Here is a 20,463-nt window from a genome sequence, read left to right on the forward strand (position 1 = left end):
TCCCCAACGAGAATTCAAATTATCCAGTGTGCGCCTGCTTATGTGTATACAGACTACAATTCAATTTCCAAATTCATTTCATGCATCTCTACTCTGGTCTCCCTGAAGTTTGCTTTTAATAATTCATCAATATCGTGATTTCTGACTTTCTAATGATTCTCAGAGCTGTTGCATGCTGCTAAATTTGGGACAAATCACTCGTCACTTTGTTATTACAAAACACTCTTTAGTATATGATCAAGGGACTCCCTTTTGCATCTAATCAAGTTGCCTGCATCATCAACGAATGGAGGAGTCGCCATAATTCAAGCGGATGAAGTTACATCCCGTCTCTCATATCCATTCCTGGCCTCCTCCTCCTCCTCTTACTGCCTTGCAACATCCTGCATCAATTTATAAGATGAGCATGGTGATGCTTACTGTATGTCGTTGACTACAGGTCTATACCTACTGTACTGTACATGGATGAATCTGTTGTCAGACATCGCATCTTACCGCAAACGATGACTACAGAGGAATAACTCTTGATGACAAAACGCATCTCAGCATGAGCAAATTTGGGCCATAGTGAATCTTAAACTTTCCTTTGATGAGCTCTTTGATATTACAATCAGACATAATGCAAACTTGGATGTTTCTTGTGGAGGCTGTCTATTTGTTTTAAATTTGGGAAAGATTTATGTTTAAGTTTTAAGTAAGCATTAGGATGTGTGTGTCAACTTAATGCATCTAGTGCCAATGCAAAATTTGAAATAGCTCAACCGAACTATGAAGAATAGTGAATCTTAAGTTTCCTTCGATAAATATTACAATCAGACATAATGCAAACTTTGCGGTTTCTTGTGGGGGCTGTCTAGTGTCTACCTGATTTTAATTTGGGAGAGAGTTATGTTTAAGTAAGCAAAGAATGTACTTGTCAACTTCATGCATAGTGCCAAAGCAAAATTTGGAATAGCTTGAACTGAACTATGAGGATCTTCAGTATGTTTATTTTGTTTTCTGTCTTGTTTGCCAGTGATAACAATCATCACTTTGAGGCCTTAACGATATCATGAGCCCTGTCTGTGATGAAAGTTCTCTGGATAATGTCAAACACTGAAGCAGATATATGTCAAAGAATATAGACTAAAAGGAAATGACATTCAGCTTCCAGCTCGAACTGTAGTTCTGGTTATTAACAGTGTCTGATTGTTCAAGAAAACTAAATATTGTTTCTGACAGAGGAACTACTTCTGAAAATTCACTTATTGACAAACTTGAGAGAGAAAGTAAAAATGTATATTAAAACATCCAAGTTTTGTCGCTACAATGCAGTCAGAATTCCCGTGCTGACACACATGGGCCTGTGCCCAATGGAAACGCTATGAAGTGATACATTGTGCAGAAAGAAAACTCATAATGACTTCCACATTGTAATCATGACAGGGGAATTATGGCTGTAATGTAGTCAAGTACTTTACCAAACATCCACAGAAAGTAAGTCTCCAGACGGGAAAAGCATATGCTGTACTTTTGAACCAGTCATTTTATGACTAAATTTGACCCTGTTTCAGGTATCTGCATTAAAAATGATTTTAACTCTGTATGGAAGAATTTAACTTCCAACTGATTTTTTTAAAGTCTTTTAATTGTTTTCAAACAATCACCTCTGGGCTTTTAATAATTTTGAGTTCTTTTGCTTGAGTACTTGGTTTTGGAAAATGTTTTCACTGAAAAAGAGTTGTGTCCCCAGAAAAACGTAAGCAATTTGAAGACGTTTCCCAGCTAAAATCTTGTGTCTGAGATGCAGAATCCTGTGTTCATGACAATATAGCTGTGGTAAAATTGTTGACAAAATGTTAATAGACTGGATAGATGAAAGTTAATACTGAATATGTGTACACACACTGTAAAAAGGGTTCATTATAATGAGAGTTCATCTTAATGAGCGTTCAGTGAGAGTCCTTCATTCATTCATAATGAGAGATCATTGGAATGAGAATTCATTACATAGTTCTTCGGTGAATCACTACTAATAACCAGTTACTCCATTCATATTATATTCACTATCAACCATTGAACATAGAGCACAGTTTAAATAGGGGAAACTCAGCAGGACCAATGTGAGCCATTAAAATCTAATCAAGGGTCGATTTCTCTGAGTTTGCCTCAGCATATGATGTTGACATATATCCATAGCATGGGAGCATGGTTATCAGTAAGATATAGTCTAGCACAAGGGTGGGCATGAAATTGATCTCATGAGCCAGACTGATATTATTGTAATATGATTCATAGCTGTTATAAGTTAGGGATGTGCATACTCCCATATCAGAAATGCAATTATATATTAATACTTTACGGGAAAATTAAAAGTGATACATTTATACAAGCGCACTGTCCATCTGTTACATGATGGAAGTGGTATCATATGAATCCATCCACCTGTGGTCCACTGTCTAGCACATACTAATCGAGGTAAAACTTTGCAAAGCTTCTCACACACTAGCTATATTTCTTTGCATTTTCAGCTAATATATGTCATGCAACATGACTATTACTTGTTACTGCCCAATGTTGCTCATCTCTTCTTAAACCTTTTATGGTGGGTAATGAGGAGAGGGGAGGGGGAGGGGGGAGGGGGCAGGGAGAAGAGCAGACCTGCTTAAAAGATTAGCCATGTGTGGAGCTTGAGTGTTGACACCCAACAGGCGCTTCATGAAACGTGAAGTATATGTAATGCTCAAGGAAAATTTAGATGATATTTCCTCATTCCAAGTCAATTGATAATATTTCTAGTTCTTTCACAACTAAAGGGACATGTAGAAATGAATTCACTCCATTTGTCCTTGCTTTCTATTTGAACCCAAAAAAGCGACATGTTTTCCGTTGAAGTCTGCATCAATTCTGAGGAGCTGATGTACTGTGTTATGAAAATGTGTGTCAGAGGGGACAAGCCTGATCATGTGAAGCACAGCTCCTGCAGGTTAGAAAACCAAATATTAGGAAAATATACTAGCTATTCAAATACAGCAAATTTGAGTTGTAGAAGAAGCAAAGCAAATAATTAACAGCTCGGAAGCATTTACCATAATTACAACAACAAAAATTGCAAAAGCCAGGAGGGGAGAGCTGACTATGATACTATACTGTGAGGATTCCCCAGACCTGGCTATACCACCCTCCTGGGAGGATAACTAATCAAATAAAAGTAAGTGTATTAAACTAGGTCAATCCAGTCACTCTTAATTGACTTTGAATCTTCAATGTGTGAAGGGTTATCTCTCCCAAACTAATAACGGTATTGCAGTGTGTAACTTGTACAGATAAAAGTTATTGATATATCACATGTAGCATGAATAAACCTATTGTTGGCAAGATCAGCATCTTTGTGACTAAAAGGACAATCCAGATAACTATCATGCTAAGTTTGAAATTGAAAACAATACAATTTTCAATGGAAGACTAGTCTGAGGATTTACGTCAATACCAAGTCATTGGACCGTAGATTTCTGTTCTACATCAAACTTAGTGAGAAACGTTTTATCTATTTTATAAAAAGAAATCACTATTGACTTAGGTTTATCAAGTTAATATTTACTGCACATTATATGCATACTCTGAAAGCAAAAATTGTTCAAACTTTTATATTCAGCACAGTACTAGCAGCTCTACACAGTACTAGCAGCACACTAAGAAAGTTCACTGAATTTGACAAAAAAAGCAAATAGACATACAAAGCATAAAAACCTCCTATAACAATTCAGAAAAGAATTTGAGCAGTGACCCATACATGGGTCACGGGAAAGTCAATTGGTTGGCACAGTACTAAATGTTACCAATTTACTAATGTAGTTAACGTGTTAGTAGAAGGAAAAGTGCATAAGTTCATTAACTGTGACAGATGAGAGAAAAGAGGATTAAATCAAGGTACCCTATAATCTTTATGTAATACAAAACAAATTGCTTGCCCTTTATTCAAATTGTGTTTAATTTCAGTGAAAACTTCTTAATGGAAAATTTCTTTTTTAATTATCTGCATCATTATTTAAATACTGAACATATCCACAATTATAAGTTCACTATTATGCTCATTACATGCGAATGTTTTTCTAGGTAAGGAAGTTCACAGAATTGGACAAAAAAGCAAATAGACATACAAAGCATAAAAACCTATTTGACACACCTTACATCTCATCATCATAATTTTTTGCCGATTATTCACTCAAAAGGGATTATGACAATTTTTTTCAAGAAATCTATAGGTAACATAGTTGATACACTTTAGTTCAGTATGTACAGTTAATGCTAGTGCTACATAAATAGTGTGCCTTGCATCCATTATTAATAACTTTGTAAACTAAAAATGTTTCTTTACTTTAGTATTAACAGAATACTGGCGTCAAGTGCTGCTTGCAAACCGATTCATCACTTGTAATGAATAAGAATTTTTGCCTGCTTGCGACACCCCCGCTGCTGCAAGTGATTCATGCTGCCGTCATAAATTAGATGATGCAAAGGGTTTGCATGATGGGATCTTTTACCGTTGCCATGGCAAGTTCCAAGGGGAGCAAACAGATACATGTACACAAGCATCATTCAATTCCAACAATCCGTACTGTAAATAAATTTGTTGCTACCCAGAATTTCATAACGGCCAGAGCTACAGAACTAGCGATCCCTCAAACATTAACGAGTCGAGAGGAACGCGATAAATTAGCCAGATGAATTAACGTACCACTGACTGTGGTACACACTACGGTATGCCTGAGTGAGGTTGAAATATATGGCAGATGTAATCAAATGTGAACGAGATCCAAGGTTTAATACTGTCGGCCCAGTGAATGCAACTGACAGTGTTTGTCATTACTCACAATTTACAGTCTCCTTTGTACAATGCATATGTTTCAAGATTTGTAAAGTTCTCTCAACTTACGAGTCCTGTAACACAAAGTCTACCTAAAGGCATTAAAAAATTGAATTACATGACAGTTTATGATCCAAAAAGATACATTGTTACATTGGTCATGCACTTTCCATTTCTTGAATCAAACAACTGGAAACTGGGCAAACATTGCAATAACTGTTGGAGAATAGTTCATAAGTAATAACATTTTCTCTATGCTTGGTTGCTTATCACAAACCTAAAAGCAAGGCCACAACTCTCAGTTTACTATTCTATTGGAAGTATTCCTATCTAGAACACAAACTGATTGGAGTAAATTCCAAACCCATCCTCACTTACAAACTTTCAATTTGATCATTAAAACATTTTGCACTCTAGTTTATGGCCCCTATCCCCTCCCACACCCATCCACTTCACATCTCCGACATTTCATACCATTTCCACTATATGGTCATGTGCCAATCAGCCCAATCCTTTACCCAACAGTAAAATCCCCCCCCCCCCCCTTGTCCTCTAACTCTAGCCAGTATCAATAGTAAAGTAGTTCAAGTGTCACATACAGGTAGGTATTAGTAGGATGTGGCAAAGGGTTTATATGGTAGCATGGTTCAGTGAGAAAGGAAGTGTACAGTGTCAAAGGGTAAAAGATCAACCAAGACCAAGGGGGGTTTTCACTGACTCCTATAAGAGACCTTTATCAGTTCTCCAGCACACTTTACAGTTGAGTGATTCAAATCCCAGGTTGATGATAACTCACTCAAAAGGCTATAATTTTAATAGTGAAAACATCTGGAAAAGAAATCACAGCCAACTGTCATTGGCAAAAGCTCATTTTTTGCTCTATTACAACAAAATGGACTGCAAGTATAATGTCAGGTCCCAGGTGCAATTCAACTACAAACATAGAGATTACTCTAAAACCAACTGCTTGCTTGAGAACTGAAATGTTTTCTGCTCTGTATAAAGAAAACCTTTGGTAAATTGACTGCTGTGAACCTATAACATAACATAACACATGGACGGAGAGAAACCTGCAATCATAAATTTTACGTAAATAAAAGGATACTTATGAGTTCTTCTTGGTACAGCAACAAAAGAAGGTCTCAGTAACTGAATTATCCAAGGATGATTCCAAAATCGTGAAAAATGGTCGTAAAATCACAAACGTAAATTTCGCGAAAAATTACGTGTAGTCTACAATTCCTGGTGGTAGATCCGGAAGGAGGAATTAGTGGGCGTGGCCCTGGGAGCGAGGGTGCAGTGCTAAAACGTTTCCAAATGTGTAGTTAGGTAGATAGGAAAGTGCAATTGTGGAGTGGTAAGAGAGGAGTGAAGTAAATCTAAAATGTTTTCTGCTCTGTATAAAAGAAAACCTTTTGTAAATTGACTGCTGTCAAATTTTAGCAGCAGGTTGCAGGTTTATAAGTTAAGCACAACCTTAATCTGAGTGCATCACACCAGTCAGAGTAATGTTTACATGTACTAGTGATCTAACATAGTTACATGTACTTCTACTGGTTCTAATGGATTTGTGACATTCGTACATGTCTGTATTTGGAGCATTTTTCTTTTTAAGTCCACTTATCTATCTACCACTACATACATTGTAAAGTACTCATACTGAACACTTGTACTACCAGCCTTCCACTAGAAGCTACTAAATGTTCTCTCACAGATGTACAGTATCATTGCTATATTAAGCTTTACTTTGCATCCAAATTAATCACACACACACGTAATTAACATTTACTACTAGATGACTAAAACAAACCCGAGTTAATTATACAGTCATATGCAAATGATATGTTTAAACATAGTAAGATTTGAATACAATGAAAATTATCATTTAATTGAAAGATTTTTACTGGTACTTCTTTTGAATGGTTGTCAGGAAGATAATGGGCTCCACATTCAGGTTGATATGCTGGCTTACAGTGTTTAATGAAGTACAGTATATCATAACAAAACGCACACGAATATTACTATGGTATTTAAAGTGGGCATGTATGCATTTATGGGTACGAGAGGAAAGAAATTCATTACATTATGAAGTGAGTGAAACTCTTTCATTAAAACTAGTTCACTCATGGCACACTTTGATGAATTTAACATTGAATTTACTGAACAAATGAACAATTTCATATGTAACTGACTTACTTCCAGTGTATACAGAAGTTATTTCACCTTACCAGCTGCACAAAAGGGACAAAAATATGACATTACACACTACTAAACTGAGTTAAAATTTCCTTTCTTCAAATGTAAACTGATGGTGCACTTGATAATTTAGTGGTCTATCTCTCTCAATGTATGTATGTATGTATATTAGATCCTCCTGCAAGCAGGAACTCGCGAAGAAGCCTAATTGGCTTATCAAAGCCGCAAGCTGACCGAAGCCAGTCTCTCACATTCATATTTAACGTCCATGATTATGAATTGTTAATTGTCAACAACTCTGTAGTTGAGAGACATACATTAATCTGGGAGTGACTCGAACCGGGGACCTTATGATTGAAAGGCACCGGTGTTAACCACTGAGCTAACACTCCAAAATATTACACAGTACTGCCTCTTGTCTCCTTTTTACAGTTTCCCTTTTAGCTCAAATGGCCTCTTTAGCCTTACATGGCAGATGTTACAAATCAGTCATGTTGATAAAAAATTATAATGAGCTATCATTCCCTACAAAGAGTTAAGGAGAGGCAGTACTACAAGGGGTGTCTGTGGCGGCACAAGAAAATGCATTAATCCAAAGCTGTTTGCAGAGACCATGTACTAAGGGTATAATAAAGCATATTTCCTATCGTGGGCGGTTTGATGAAGATTTCAGTAGGGGTACTAAACAGAGTACAGCAACTGTGGGAGACAAAGCACAGTATTGAACAGAGATCAGACTGCAAACTTTCAACACCTTATCAAATAGACATCATGAATAATTTTCCCTTTAAGATTTACATACACTTCTATTTATCCAGCTTGGCTCCTTTCACTGACAGATGAATAGCACCACCTTGGCCATCAATCTTTTTTAAATTTAAAATATTCACTTTTTCTTTGTTCACTGAGAGTATTTTAAAGCAGCATTTTGCATCCTTTTCTATGATTTTTCTCAACATCACTGACTCCACTATGCCATAACGACATACATAACTAGCTTATCTATTTAAATCTTACTTCAAAATTCAAATGGTGGCATAAAAGTCGAAAAATTTGCAACTTTCAACTTTGTTTTTCTCCAAATATTTTCCATTGGGATCCAAATAAACCTCGCCCATAATATGAATATTTAAACACTACGAACGTCATTGACCAATAGGCCTACGTAATACAACACCATGCTTGATTTGTGTACAGTCTATATGGCAGTTGTACCAGGGAGTTCCATAACAACCCCTGGTTGTACCAACGCAAAGTCTTGAATCTATTTTTAGCAACGGCTCATAACTAAACCTGCATCTCTGATTGGTTGAATTCAAACTAGTGGGTTTGCGGAAACTGTATGCGATTAATTTTAACTGGGGAATTTGTCGTGGACACTTTTCTCATTATCTGCAAAAATCCTTAATTACTCGCCAATTAACATTGTTGGCAGGGAAAAACTTGGCTAATATCTTAGTTTGCTGTTTTGTGATTGATATATGTAAAAAACTTGATGGACATGTCAAAAAAGTAGAAAACGGCGCCCAAATGCAAAATGCTGCTTTAAGTATATGATATTGACTGTGTGATTCATAGATCTACAGACAACACAAGTTCTTTCCACAAATGGGAAATTTCCTAGTGGCCCGCCTCCTCCTCACATATATGAATATTTTCCACACTGGTGCACGTTTCAACTGCAAGGCATCATAATACTGTAGAAAGACAGTAGGCATTTGGTCAGCATCTTCCAGTATAATTTTCTTCGTAAATTTCGCACAGCTCAATTACATGGCAAAGTTAGGGTGGTTGATACAAATTTGCATGCATAATCACTTGGCTGTTATTCTTTTCTTTCATGTTTCAAATTTTGAGATACCTTTTCTTTTATGTTTTCCTGTCAATCTCCTTTACTGGAAGCTCCAATCTTTCAAATAGTGCAAATACTAAGGCCAGGCCATGTGTAACCTAACAAAGAGAAGACCACTGCTTGCACATTGTTTTTGGTTCCCAAAAAAGAAAACTTTGGTTTCACCTTTACCGATCTTGCAAGGTTGCAAAGTCCGCAATGACTATGACGCAAAGTCGGTAATTACAATTACGGTTAGATTCGTCCAACACGGCGACATAGAAAAAATGCTATACTCAAAGCCGTATTACTATTAAATTATTAAATGTTGATAATATAATGTAGTTAACATGTCTTCAAATGTCCAAATATGTTGTCTTTGTTGTGTTTATATGTTTGCAAAAGATGTTATTTCTTTGTTTTTTGTTGTTGGTTGACTAATTTCTACAAAATGTGTACTCATAGTGTTTCATCCTGTTCACAGGCTTTTCAGAATTATGCAGCACATATAAGACTTCTTTCCATTGCTACCACGATCAATTATATGCTAAACATTCAATCACTGCAAGGCATTGCAATATTCTGTTAGTACAAATGGTCTTCCACTAAGACAGCCCTACAATGGTAATAACAAAATACTACCGTATTAATAATCAATATTTTTAAGCTTCGATCTGTCTATATTTTCTCACCAATAATGGATTTGCCACTTGATGTACAATCTCTTAATTTTATCACTATGGCAACACTTGACAAGATTCTTCACTGACTCAGAGTAGCTTACAATGTCTTCTTAATTTATAGTGACAACCAGTGATACCTCGTCATTATTATTACCTTCTTATCATCATATGAGGCTAAATGTTAGAAAACAGGAAATTTTCCTTGTACGGAATAATTTATTCGGTATCGCATTGCAAAATGCTATGCAAGATGGGCAAATTGCTATAAAAGCAAGTGCATATATGGCAGGTTTTGTACACAGGTACCATAGTCTTTTGTAAAGGAACTTTCAGAGCCTTCAAAAGTGCTATACAAACTTGGAGCACTGCATTATTCCCTGCCTTGTGAAATTCTAATAGAGTAGGTTGTACAAAAGTTTGTGAATGGCTTTTAGTGGGTGCTGTAGCTACAAAGATAACTTAAGGCCACTTTTATTCAACCATTGGAATCAGTGACTGCAATTTGAAATTTGAATGAGCATCAAAACCTTATCTCAATATGTTATTAATGCATCAAGTTCAATCCATATGATTATGGACTTAATAGAACTTCATTTATTATGCCCTAAATTTGGGGCTGATAAACTTGCTAATATATTCTATTTGCAATTTACTGACAGTTCCAAGCATCAGAAATATTCCATGATGAGATTAAAGGAAGATTAATCTAGATGCCCAGTATTCAAACATTGTTGCTTGGTGACCCCCATGGCATATATTGTGGCCTACGAAAGGGGCCCATGATGAGTTTGAATACCAGGGATCTTGACTAAAATGTTCTAGGGAACTATAAATCTCTGATGGTGGAAGTATTTTATGCCTCTGTGTTTGATCAAAGGTGATATTGGTTTGATTATGATACACTGAACACAATACAAGACGATACTAATTTATGAAAATATAACCCTACATGCTCTAGCCAGAGGAAATTGTCAAGTTCTTTGTCTTTCTTCATTTAGTTCCACCTTGTTCCTGAGTACTACAACACCCCTTAGAAGTGTAATAGTGGAATGCAAAGTTATCCCATGACACTTGGTGCATAATGCACAATGCAAGGCCCTTCTTATGTGCCACATCACTCATGAAATTTCATAACACACATATTGTGAATATAAAAAGCAACCACAAATCGATAAGAACTACATGCAGTAGTGACCTTATACCCTTCACCCAAACTGAATACTTTGACTGGTGGACCACCCTACTCACCAGATACAACTCACTGACACTGGGGCCGGCATGCATTAAGATCAAGTTAATTAGCATGATCAAGCCTATTAAGTCACATAGTATTAGTCACCACTATACTATAACAATTTAATTCCTTCATACAGAACTTGTCAAGGATTAATCAGCCGGCACTTTTTTTTCTACAATCCCCAATTAATCAAAAGTTAATTGATTTCACCTAAAACGTGATGGTACCTTGTCCTATGCAATATATCCTATCCAATATAACGGTATACACAGACGTTGTAAGATACAGCATCTGCGTGTGTGTACTGCCACTTCTCTACACTAGTCAGCTGAGCTGAGTAAAATATAAGTGAAAGGTTCATGATACTGTGTGGTTTAATATATTAGCATAATTTATTAAGCAAATTCTAAATTAAAGGGACACAAGCCTATAGATACTATAAATAAAGTGATAAACTAATAACTCCTTAGTACACTGGCATCACATAAAAATATATAAAAATAAATATAAGATTGTAAACACACAAGTCCTAAATTTGCATTACAAATCCTAAGGGATAGGAATTTGGGGCCAAATAACTGCACCAGAGAAGTTTGACCAAGTCCTTCCAATTGCCCAGTATTTGACTTACTGGGAAAACTTTCTTTCAATCTGATGTGGATGAAATCCACAAAGTGTTGATACTATGAAGTTGTTATTGCAATGTCACTGTCTCTCCAAAGCAATGAACGTCGATTGAATGTATCCAAAAATGTTCTGGAAAGAGAATATGTGTTAATCTGTCAAACTGAACTGTATGTTGTCAAAACATTGCTCCAGTTTTCTGACTTAACCAAGTATTAAAGATTGGATGGACATTTTTTCACTTACACATAGTTCAGTCTGCACCTTTAAGCTTTCTTTCGTACGGTCCCTGTCAACGTGTTATATCTAGAACAGCTACAGTTGGGTATCCCCTCCACATCCCAAACATCCCCTTTTTCAACAAAACTTAGTCTAGTACCAACAAAGATTTTTCTCCAACAAAGTAAACTATTAAAGAAATGTCAGCAAGTTCTGAAATTTGATGAATGCAAGTTGTAAGTACTGTACTAGCTCTGGCGACACAGATTCTACAATTGGTTTAATCAGTCTTCACGCTCTATTTCTTTCTGGCTTGATTAGTTTATTGTCTACAAAGGTCATCTACAGTGTGTCATCGAGGTTTAACAACATAATTATCTTGATTAGACTATAAGTACTATAGTAGTTTTGTATCTAACCTGAACACTGTTCCCCATGTCTTGACATTATTACAATTAATTACACATTAAACTGCAGTACCTTAACTGTTCAAGTTACATTAATCTGCATTTGAAACACAGTTCCTTTTGGGTTAGAAATTAGAAATATTAACAATGCTGTCATACCAATCTGGCTGATCAATAAATTGGTCAGACCTTTTCAATTATCATTGTTACTTGTTCATTGTTCTAGCTTAACTTTAAGTGAAAAACAGAGTACGGTAGGTTCAAGCTTTGGTCAGCTGGTGAAATTAAATACATTACAATTGATAAAGTAAATTTTATAATTCAACTTAAAACTGTGATCTTCTTTATAGTTTACTGAAGGCAAATAATGGCCTGATGCTCTCCCTCCTCCCCCTCCCACGCCCCATCACTACTGCATTCTCTGTCCAGGTAAAGTTACATCAAATACAATACTCTTGATAAACATACTTAATAGCTTTGATAGACTGGTTTTAATAACAGCTCCCTAGATGTAGAGTGAAATCTTCTGTATTGTTATCTGAACAATACAATAATGATAACAATGATAGTAATAATAATACAGTGGACTTATATTGCCCCACATCAATAACAAGAGGTAGCAGCACTACTGTAGGTGCTTAACAAAACAAGTCAATCACAATCAAAAGTGAAAGTGAAGAAATGAGTCTTCAGGTAACTCTTAAATGAAGAAAGTTTATTCCATATTCTAATATGATCTGGTAACTATTTTCACAGATAAGGAGCAGAGTAGGTAAACTTATGTACCCATTTGTTTTTATTTGACCTTTCTTTCAACATTTATTTGCCTTTTTCTAAAATGAAACTGAAAATGAAACATAAATGTATCCTGTAACCAGTTTTTGTTTCATTTTCACTATCATTTCCATCATGCATATTCAACTGCTTAAGTCATTAAATACAGTAAAGAGGTTAAGAAATCAAAATACTGTACCTAAGGAATATCAAAGCAAAACAAGAACACTTAGTTACTTGTAACCCAGTTTCTACCCCTTTGTTTTAGCCATGATAACCTGTACATTGGCACTATCTTCACATAGATTTTATCGGGCAATGTTCCCAGTAAAAGTAACACAAAGGCTTCCACACTTTCTGAGACATTGATATTGCCTTCAAAATTAAAGTAGCATTTTGAGTTCACCTCCACAAGAAAATTATCCAGAGAAGTAACTATGAAACTATGATCACAAACATGCCTAGTGAACAACAGTAAATCTAAAATACCACCAGTGGGACCTACAAAACGTGACTCTGTTTGAGAAGTTGATCTTTTTCCTATTATTGACAATATCTTTGCTATACAAGTTTGGATCTTGATTGGTAAAGTACACCTAAATGTCAAAGGTCCATGATGATTCATATAGCCTATGTAGTATTATATAGAGTATTGAAAAAAGCACATGATCTAGCCTTCATAAATATTTTCAGATACATAACAAAGCAAGGGAGAAAACCACAAGGGGCACAAATATATAAATAAGAGCAGCAATAGAAAGGATTCTTTGTTCAACTGAGACAGACTCTACCCTGCTAATATATTTTGATAATACCACTTACTAGGTTGTGAACAGAAGGGTTTTCTTCTACTGTTTTGACAATTGTTTGCTTCAACCACTGCCCCAAGGAGAACACTGAATTGCCAAGTCTGGTTTCAATGTTATGAAAAGATCATTTATAAGAACTACAAAACCAGGTATTAACACTAAGAAAGCTGCTGTCCTTCTGTGTAAACAGTGGGAGCAAGCAGTTGGAATGTTGATAGAATTTGAGAAATATTTCCACCTACATATATGGCAATTTAATGTGCTAGGTATGGGCAAGTAAAGCCTATATACTCTTAGGTTGGAATAGCATCCACCTTCTGGGAGTCGAGTAGTGCCTCTAACCCATGTGGGTCAGCCACTCCCAATATTTCAAATTGCCTCTCTTGCTGTTATTAATTCCAAAAAGTGCACCATACCACTGTTAATCTCCTAAAGATGTTATTTAATAAATCTGATCCCATTCAAAATCTTAAATTTGACAAAACAACTGCTGCTCATATACAACTTGTGTGAAGAGAAACAAGGAATCTTACATGAGCTCATATACTAAATGATACCAAATGTCTTCCAAAACTTCCCAAGTCTAGTCTGCTGTGCTAAGCACAAGCTAAGTTATATAATACATATTCCAGAATAATCATTAACATTTGAGACCTTTAACAATATCTATTCAGGATATTGTCTGGTTTCATCTGATGCACAATTTACAAGTTCTGTGTTAACAGACAAACACTTTACTACCATTGGTAGCAGATGACAAGGAAGCCAAATCACATTTGCAGCATGGCAAAAGTCAAGTAAGTATTAAACGTGAATTTCATTCACGCTATATCAGCTGTGAAGGATAGCCGTACTTCCCAAGGTCTGAGCACTAGCCGAACATCCAACTGCACATTCAGCCACACACCACATCTTTCTTTCACATATGCATTCATTTCCAAAAACACATTGTGAAAGTCTATTGGAAATTTCACAGTACTTGTGTGAGCACTGGCATGTGATACCAGTGAATTCAGCAAACCACCTGTGGTTCAGTTCAAGAGGCACTTGCATAGTTTTAAAGTAATTTAAAACATGGGGAAGTTTTTTCTGAATTATCATTATATCATAACCCTGTTATTAAATGAATACTGTGACCACATTTGCATGCTTGAGTTCTAATTCAGACGATTTCTTGATGTACTTTAAATGACCCAATCTGTAACCCCCCCCCCTCCCCCCGGCACCCGGCCCACTCCATCATTCTCATGTTCCACTTGAACTGTAAGTTAGAAAGTTAGATAGTGGGAAAAGATAACATAGGCTCTAATCTTATTAAGTAATTTTATCTTTATGAAGACATTCTCACACAATGGTATTAGCCACTAGCCTATACGTTAAAGACAGACGTAGGGGCTGGATTTGTTTCTATTTCCACTGGAACGGAGTTTATGTCAGAAATTGGGGAACATCTGATACAGTGCATTTGAACACAAATTATAGGTGTAGAAAAGAGCTGTCACTCTCAATAGACAAGTCGATAAAATAGATATAGATTAAATTAATAAGAGTCTATACTAGTTCTGTTGGTCAGCAAGTCAAATGTAGGACCTAGTATACTCCAACTAGTACTAGTAGTAGGAGCAGACTAGTTGGAGTCTACCTTAAGTTAAGGCCCTACTCTAAAGCCTGGGCCTAGCCTAGGACTAGGAGTAGGACCTATTCTTTTTCTTGAGGTAAGGCCTAGCAATAGCAGGCATTAGGGCGTATGTTTAATTGTCATAAAGCTGAAATGGATCGATGAGCGGCTAGCGTCAGACTGACAGTCTAGTAACATTACTAACAGTTAGTGAGTAACTGGTTAGGTAAGGCCTTACATTAGGCCTTTAAAGTCAGTGGCATAAAATGATATAGGCCTATGGGCCATACTGGAAAGTACGACCTTTCACACAAAGATCTTTGGCGTATGGAAATGTACGCCAATAAATTTGGCGTACGGCGTACATCACTGCCCCAGGGAAAAGTACGACAGTTGGCGTGGCTTATCGCGTAAGCGTGGAGGAAAATTCAGCCGCAACAGTGCAAGTGACGCAAGATGGTTCAGACCATCGAGTTTAATGAATCTGGAGAAACTTTCACACAGTAAATACGCGCGTACCATGCATGGAGGGTCATGTGATGTGTTCCAGGGTGGTACTAATATATTACTATCCCCATTACGCATGATGATTCCACCCAAGTTTTCATTACACGAAACCTCCAAATATACCGTAATTACAGATGTAAGTTATATGGTCCGGGAAGTGCCATTTCCTGCGATCTGGGAGGCATAATTGACCAAAATTTTTTTTGTACGCTCCGTGCCAACCGATGGTGGCGCTCCGCTTAGATAGTGTGGCGTACAAATACAGAACAAAACCACATTCACCTTGGCATATTTCTTTGGCGTATGGTCAAAGTACATTCCAGTATGGCCTATGGGAGTATGGCCTAGGCCCTAGGCTAATTCAACTTTGGCCTTTGTCATCATACCTTTTCATAGCTTGGTGGAGACCTTTTCAACTAATGCACAGGCATAATCCTAAGGCTTCAAACATAGCATTATTAGGTCAATTTATGTTCGTGAAATTGATATAACTAGTACTACTTACTAGTCTATGCTAAGACTCAGTCGCAGACTTTAAATTCACCGTTAGGTAAACTAACGTTAGGGCAAACTTACGTTATATGGGCGTTATGCCTAACTTAGGCCTGAAATCACAATTGCACATATTTCATACTTACGCCAGGCCTACACAAATGAAAGCGACAATCACCTCAAGTTTATTCCAGTAATTCGTGAACGTCTTCCCATCTACTAGGGCTCTGAACCTGATGTCCAACTCCCAACAATTTAGCCTCCTGCATAAGTTTGGCCCCTTAACTTCGGCTGAAATTACGCAGAGTAATGCTAGTTATATACTATACTGTGTGTATATGATCGTTTTGTTAAAAAAGTTTGTACCGTACCTATGGCTAGCAGACAGCAGAGAAGATGTAACCGTTATATGGCAATGATAGGGTACAGTAGGGTCGAGTTTACATAAAAATGTATATTAAAATTGTTACGTGTACGATGAAATCCTTTGCTGCGAATATAATAGTTCACATCTATTGTCAGAAGTGTAATATTAAATTCACGATTGTTTATTATGTGTACCTGTTGTGGAGAACGATGCGTAAATTGATTTCTTCCTCCCCATTTCAATAATAGTACAGACCTTATTAGCTATAACTGGTAACCGTTACTCGCACATTTGTGTTCAACCTTGTTATCGGTATCGGCGGCAAAATGGGTTTGGTTTGCATTACCAATTCAAAGATGTATTAAAGTTAGTTTTAAGATGTTGGATTCATTTTAAGGAATGCATGATAGTTATCTTTAATTTAAGGCAGATGTATCCAAAAGGTTATTTAAAGAGAATATGATATAGATAATATCTCCAATGCGCTGTAACTGAGATTTAATATAAGTTGTTTTTTATCTTAAATTCGAGTTTCTATTTGAAGATATAGTTAAATGCTATGGCACAGTATTCTACGGTGGCCCATTCGTGCCATTACTAAAGCATATTTTGAACCAACTGTTTTTTCGAGATATATATTGAATCAACTGTTTTTTCAAGATATATATTTTGTATATACTTTTAGTAATGGCACTAATGGGCCATCATAGTATTCGAATAAACTTACAATAATTGTTTCACGACATTTTTAAGTATTTAAAGTTAATCTAAGTTCAGAATAACAATTAAGTCTAATACGGTACTCTGCACTCGGCCTGTTGCGTTGACGAATTTCCACACTCTGCAGATGTAGATAGAAGTTAAGATATATTCTACAATAAATAATGATAGGCTACTTTCCTGCCTACATATCTGCAAAGAAGTACCGTATGGTATATTCTCAGAATGCAGGTCTGCAGACATTATTTAGCCCACGAAATGATGCTCAGAATGTACGAGAATGTTGGTTTTAACTATGGCACTTATATTAACAAATAACCGTCTGTTGCAGCTCCAAAAGATTTAAGTAAAAATCAGGCAACCCGCTGAAAAATTTTGATCATAGTTTGCGTATGTACCCTCCCTTCATCCCACTCGGCCTATATGGATATAGGATATTAATGTATAGGACTTACTCTTGGAGTTTGAAGCCTTGTTTTTTCGTTTTACCACTTGTCAGTATAGGCCATTCTATATTAAACATCCCGGCCGTCTAACCCCTCCCACCCCCCCCCCCCACCACCAAACCTCGACATATAGCAAAATTATTTACCTCATGTGATCATTAAATTCTTATATTTCAAGTTCTTACTTGGGAATAGTCACTAACACAAGGGCGCACAATTGAGGATACTATATAATATTATGATTATGATTATGATTATGGTTATGATGATGATTATTATTATTATTAGACAAAACCAGAGTAATAAGATATGAGATTATGACTCATAATGGACAAATAAGGAATATTGTTGTTTGAAAATATATTAGGGTTTTCGGTCCCCCTGGGACCTTCGTCAGTAATACTTGGCAAGTACAAAATGTAGCACAATGAGACTGTAAATGGCATTGATGAAAATAGTACCTAATAAACCATGATTTTGCAGGAAGCGGATTAACAAGCAAAGACTAGGAATATTGCGACAGGGAGTGAACATCTGAATCTTCGTTTTATATATATATATATATATATATATATATATATATATATATATATATATATATATATATATATATATATATATATATATATATATATATATTACCTCCATTTCATTAACATAAAGAGTGTTGAAAGTATCTCTTTCGAGATCCGGCTTTAGGAATCACAAATGATTTCGAGTTGGTTAGCATCATGTTTGATCTCTAGAGTAAGGCAAAATATGTCACAAAAAACAGAACTATATAGTATTGTTCGATACAGGTGATAAACGCCTACAGTGGAATTACGACCTTCCTTACCGGTTTCGAACCTCTAGACATACAATCAGCGTTTAGAGCCTATAGTGGTTAAGGTGTCCGCATATAAACCGGGAGGCCCGGGTTCGAATCCCGGTGGAGGCTGGAAGTTGTTCACAGTTTTTCATTTTCCATCTCAATACGATTTCAATTATACAAATATATGATAATGATCGCTCATGCTCTTATTTCCTCGCTGAGCAATGAATAGTCTAGTTTAACATTTCTTGATGTCTGAAAATAATTAGGTGGTTTGTCCTAACATTTAGCAACTTTTAGTATCCTAAACTTTTGGCCTAATACCAATGACCTTAAAGACAAACAAGTGGTTGGTTATAGGTCCATCCGTTATCAATACAAAAATTGTTTCGTTCACCATAAAGTACTTCGGAAGTTGTTAAAGTAACGATAATCCCAAATCAGTGGGGACAAAAACTTTCTAATAAGAGGGCAGCATATCACTATCTTATAGTTAAAGGATGAATCGCGTTCGCCTGCCTTTAGTAAAACAAACGACACGCTTGGCTCTATAGTTTTACTTTATGGCGTTACGTGTAAAGTTTAAAATCGTTTGCTATACATCGCAAAGGGAGGACCTTTGTAAATGCATATATAATAATACAGCAATGGCCAAAGATTTGTTAATCATCTGGCTGTTTGTCTAACCGATGTATTGCCACACCTCCCCAATATAGAAAGAGGAATGACCAACAGAGAAACCAGACCACAGACATGAAACACAATTTTAAGGTGATCTAGTCTCGTCTTGAATGATTCCTGTAATAAGAAAAGGAAAATGAAGAGTCTGTTTAGTTGTTACTGAGCAGGCGATGTAAAATAAAGTTGGTGTATATAACCGTACAGAGAAAGTACAACGTATATATTTTTGCCTACGGTAGCTGTCATACACCATTTTAATGGACAGAGCCTACAATAGTTTTCCTACGGTAGCTGTCATACACCATTTTAATGGACAGAGCCTACAATAGTTTTCCTACGGTAGCTGCCATACACCATTTTAATGGACAGAGCCTACAATATTTTCCTACGGTAGCTGTCGTACACCATTTTCATGGATAGAGCCTACAATAATTTTCCTACGGTAGCTGTCAAACACCATTATAATGGCCATAGTCTACAATACTTTCCCTACGGTAGCTGACATACACCACTTTAATGGACAGAGCCTACGATATTTTTCCTACGGTAGCTGTCATACACCATTCAAATGACCAGAGCATACAATATTTTCTGATATTCGAAATTTGAGAACTCACATCCGTCTCTCTATTAGGCGAGGGTCACGGTCTGTTATAAAATGTTGTTATAATAATTACTAAGATAGAGTGATGAATAAAGGTTGATATATAACTTGCAATTAATAAGGGTATATTTTTTTAGGTTTTTCTACAATTGTTTACATGTGCATAGGGGATGCATTTGGTGTCATCCACTCCCCTGAACGCAAACACCTTAATGCACCCAGCCACCCGGAATTGTCCAAGAGTAAAACTTAGAATGATGGCAGATACTCTGGGGACTAGCAGTGTATTGTAAGGCTGCTGCCACCCACATTCTCATGTGTATTGATGTGATCAGCTATAGTCTTGAGAATAGTAGTAAACGATAGGGTAATATGTGTATTGCATGGAGATGAAATATAGAGATGAAATTATTGAGTCAAACTCCAATAGTATGTTTGAATAAGATGCTGTGGCATGCAACATATCATCTACGAGATACATGAGCATATGACCAGACGAAAGAAGCTGAAAGAGCATTACAGACTGTGAACGCAATGAGAACATTGCCGAGTTCTATGGTCCAGGCAACGGAAGTGCATGGGTAGCAT

General features: G+C 36.4%; 1 protein-coding gene across 6 annotated transcripts in view; it reads right to left on the reverse strand.

Annotated features, from left to right (window-relative positions):
- LOC139962107 (neural cell adhesion molecule L1-like) overlaps nucleotides 1–16,745 on the reverse strand; it is a 133,018-nt gene extending 116,273 nt beyond the window's left edge. For 2 of the 6 annotated variants that reach the window (XM_071962001.1, XM_071961998.1), the window contains exon 1: nucleotides 16,422–16,741. The gene's annotated coding sequence lies outside the window, so the exon portion shown is untranslated. Of the gene's footprint in view, nucleotides 1–16,389 lie in introns of all 6 variants that reach the window. The other 4 variants (XM_071961993.1, XM_071961994.1, XM_071961999.1 and 1 more) reach the window with 4 other exon arrangements.
- Nucleotides 16,746–20,463: the final 3,718 nt, after the last annotated feature.

This window comes from Apostichopus japonicus, chromosome 20, assembly GCF_037975245.1.
Source record: "Apostichopus japonicus isolate 1M-3 chromosome 20, ASM3797524v1, whole genome shotgun sequence".
In the NCBI taxonomy this organism is placed as follows: Eukaryota; Metazoa; Echinodermata; class Holothuroidea; order Aspidochirotida; family Stichopodidae; genus Apostichopus; species Apostichopus japonicus.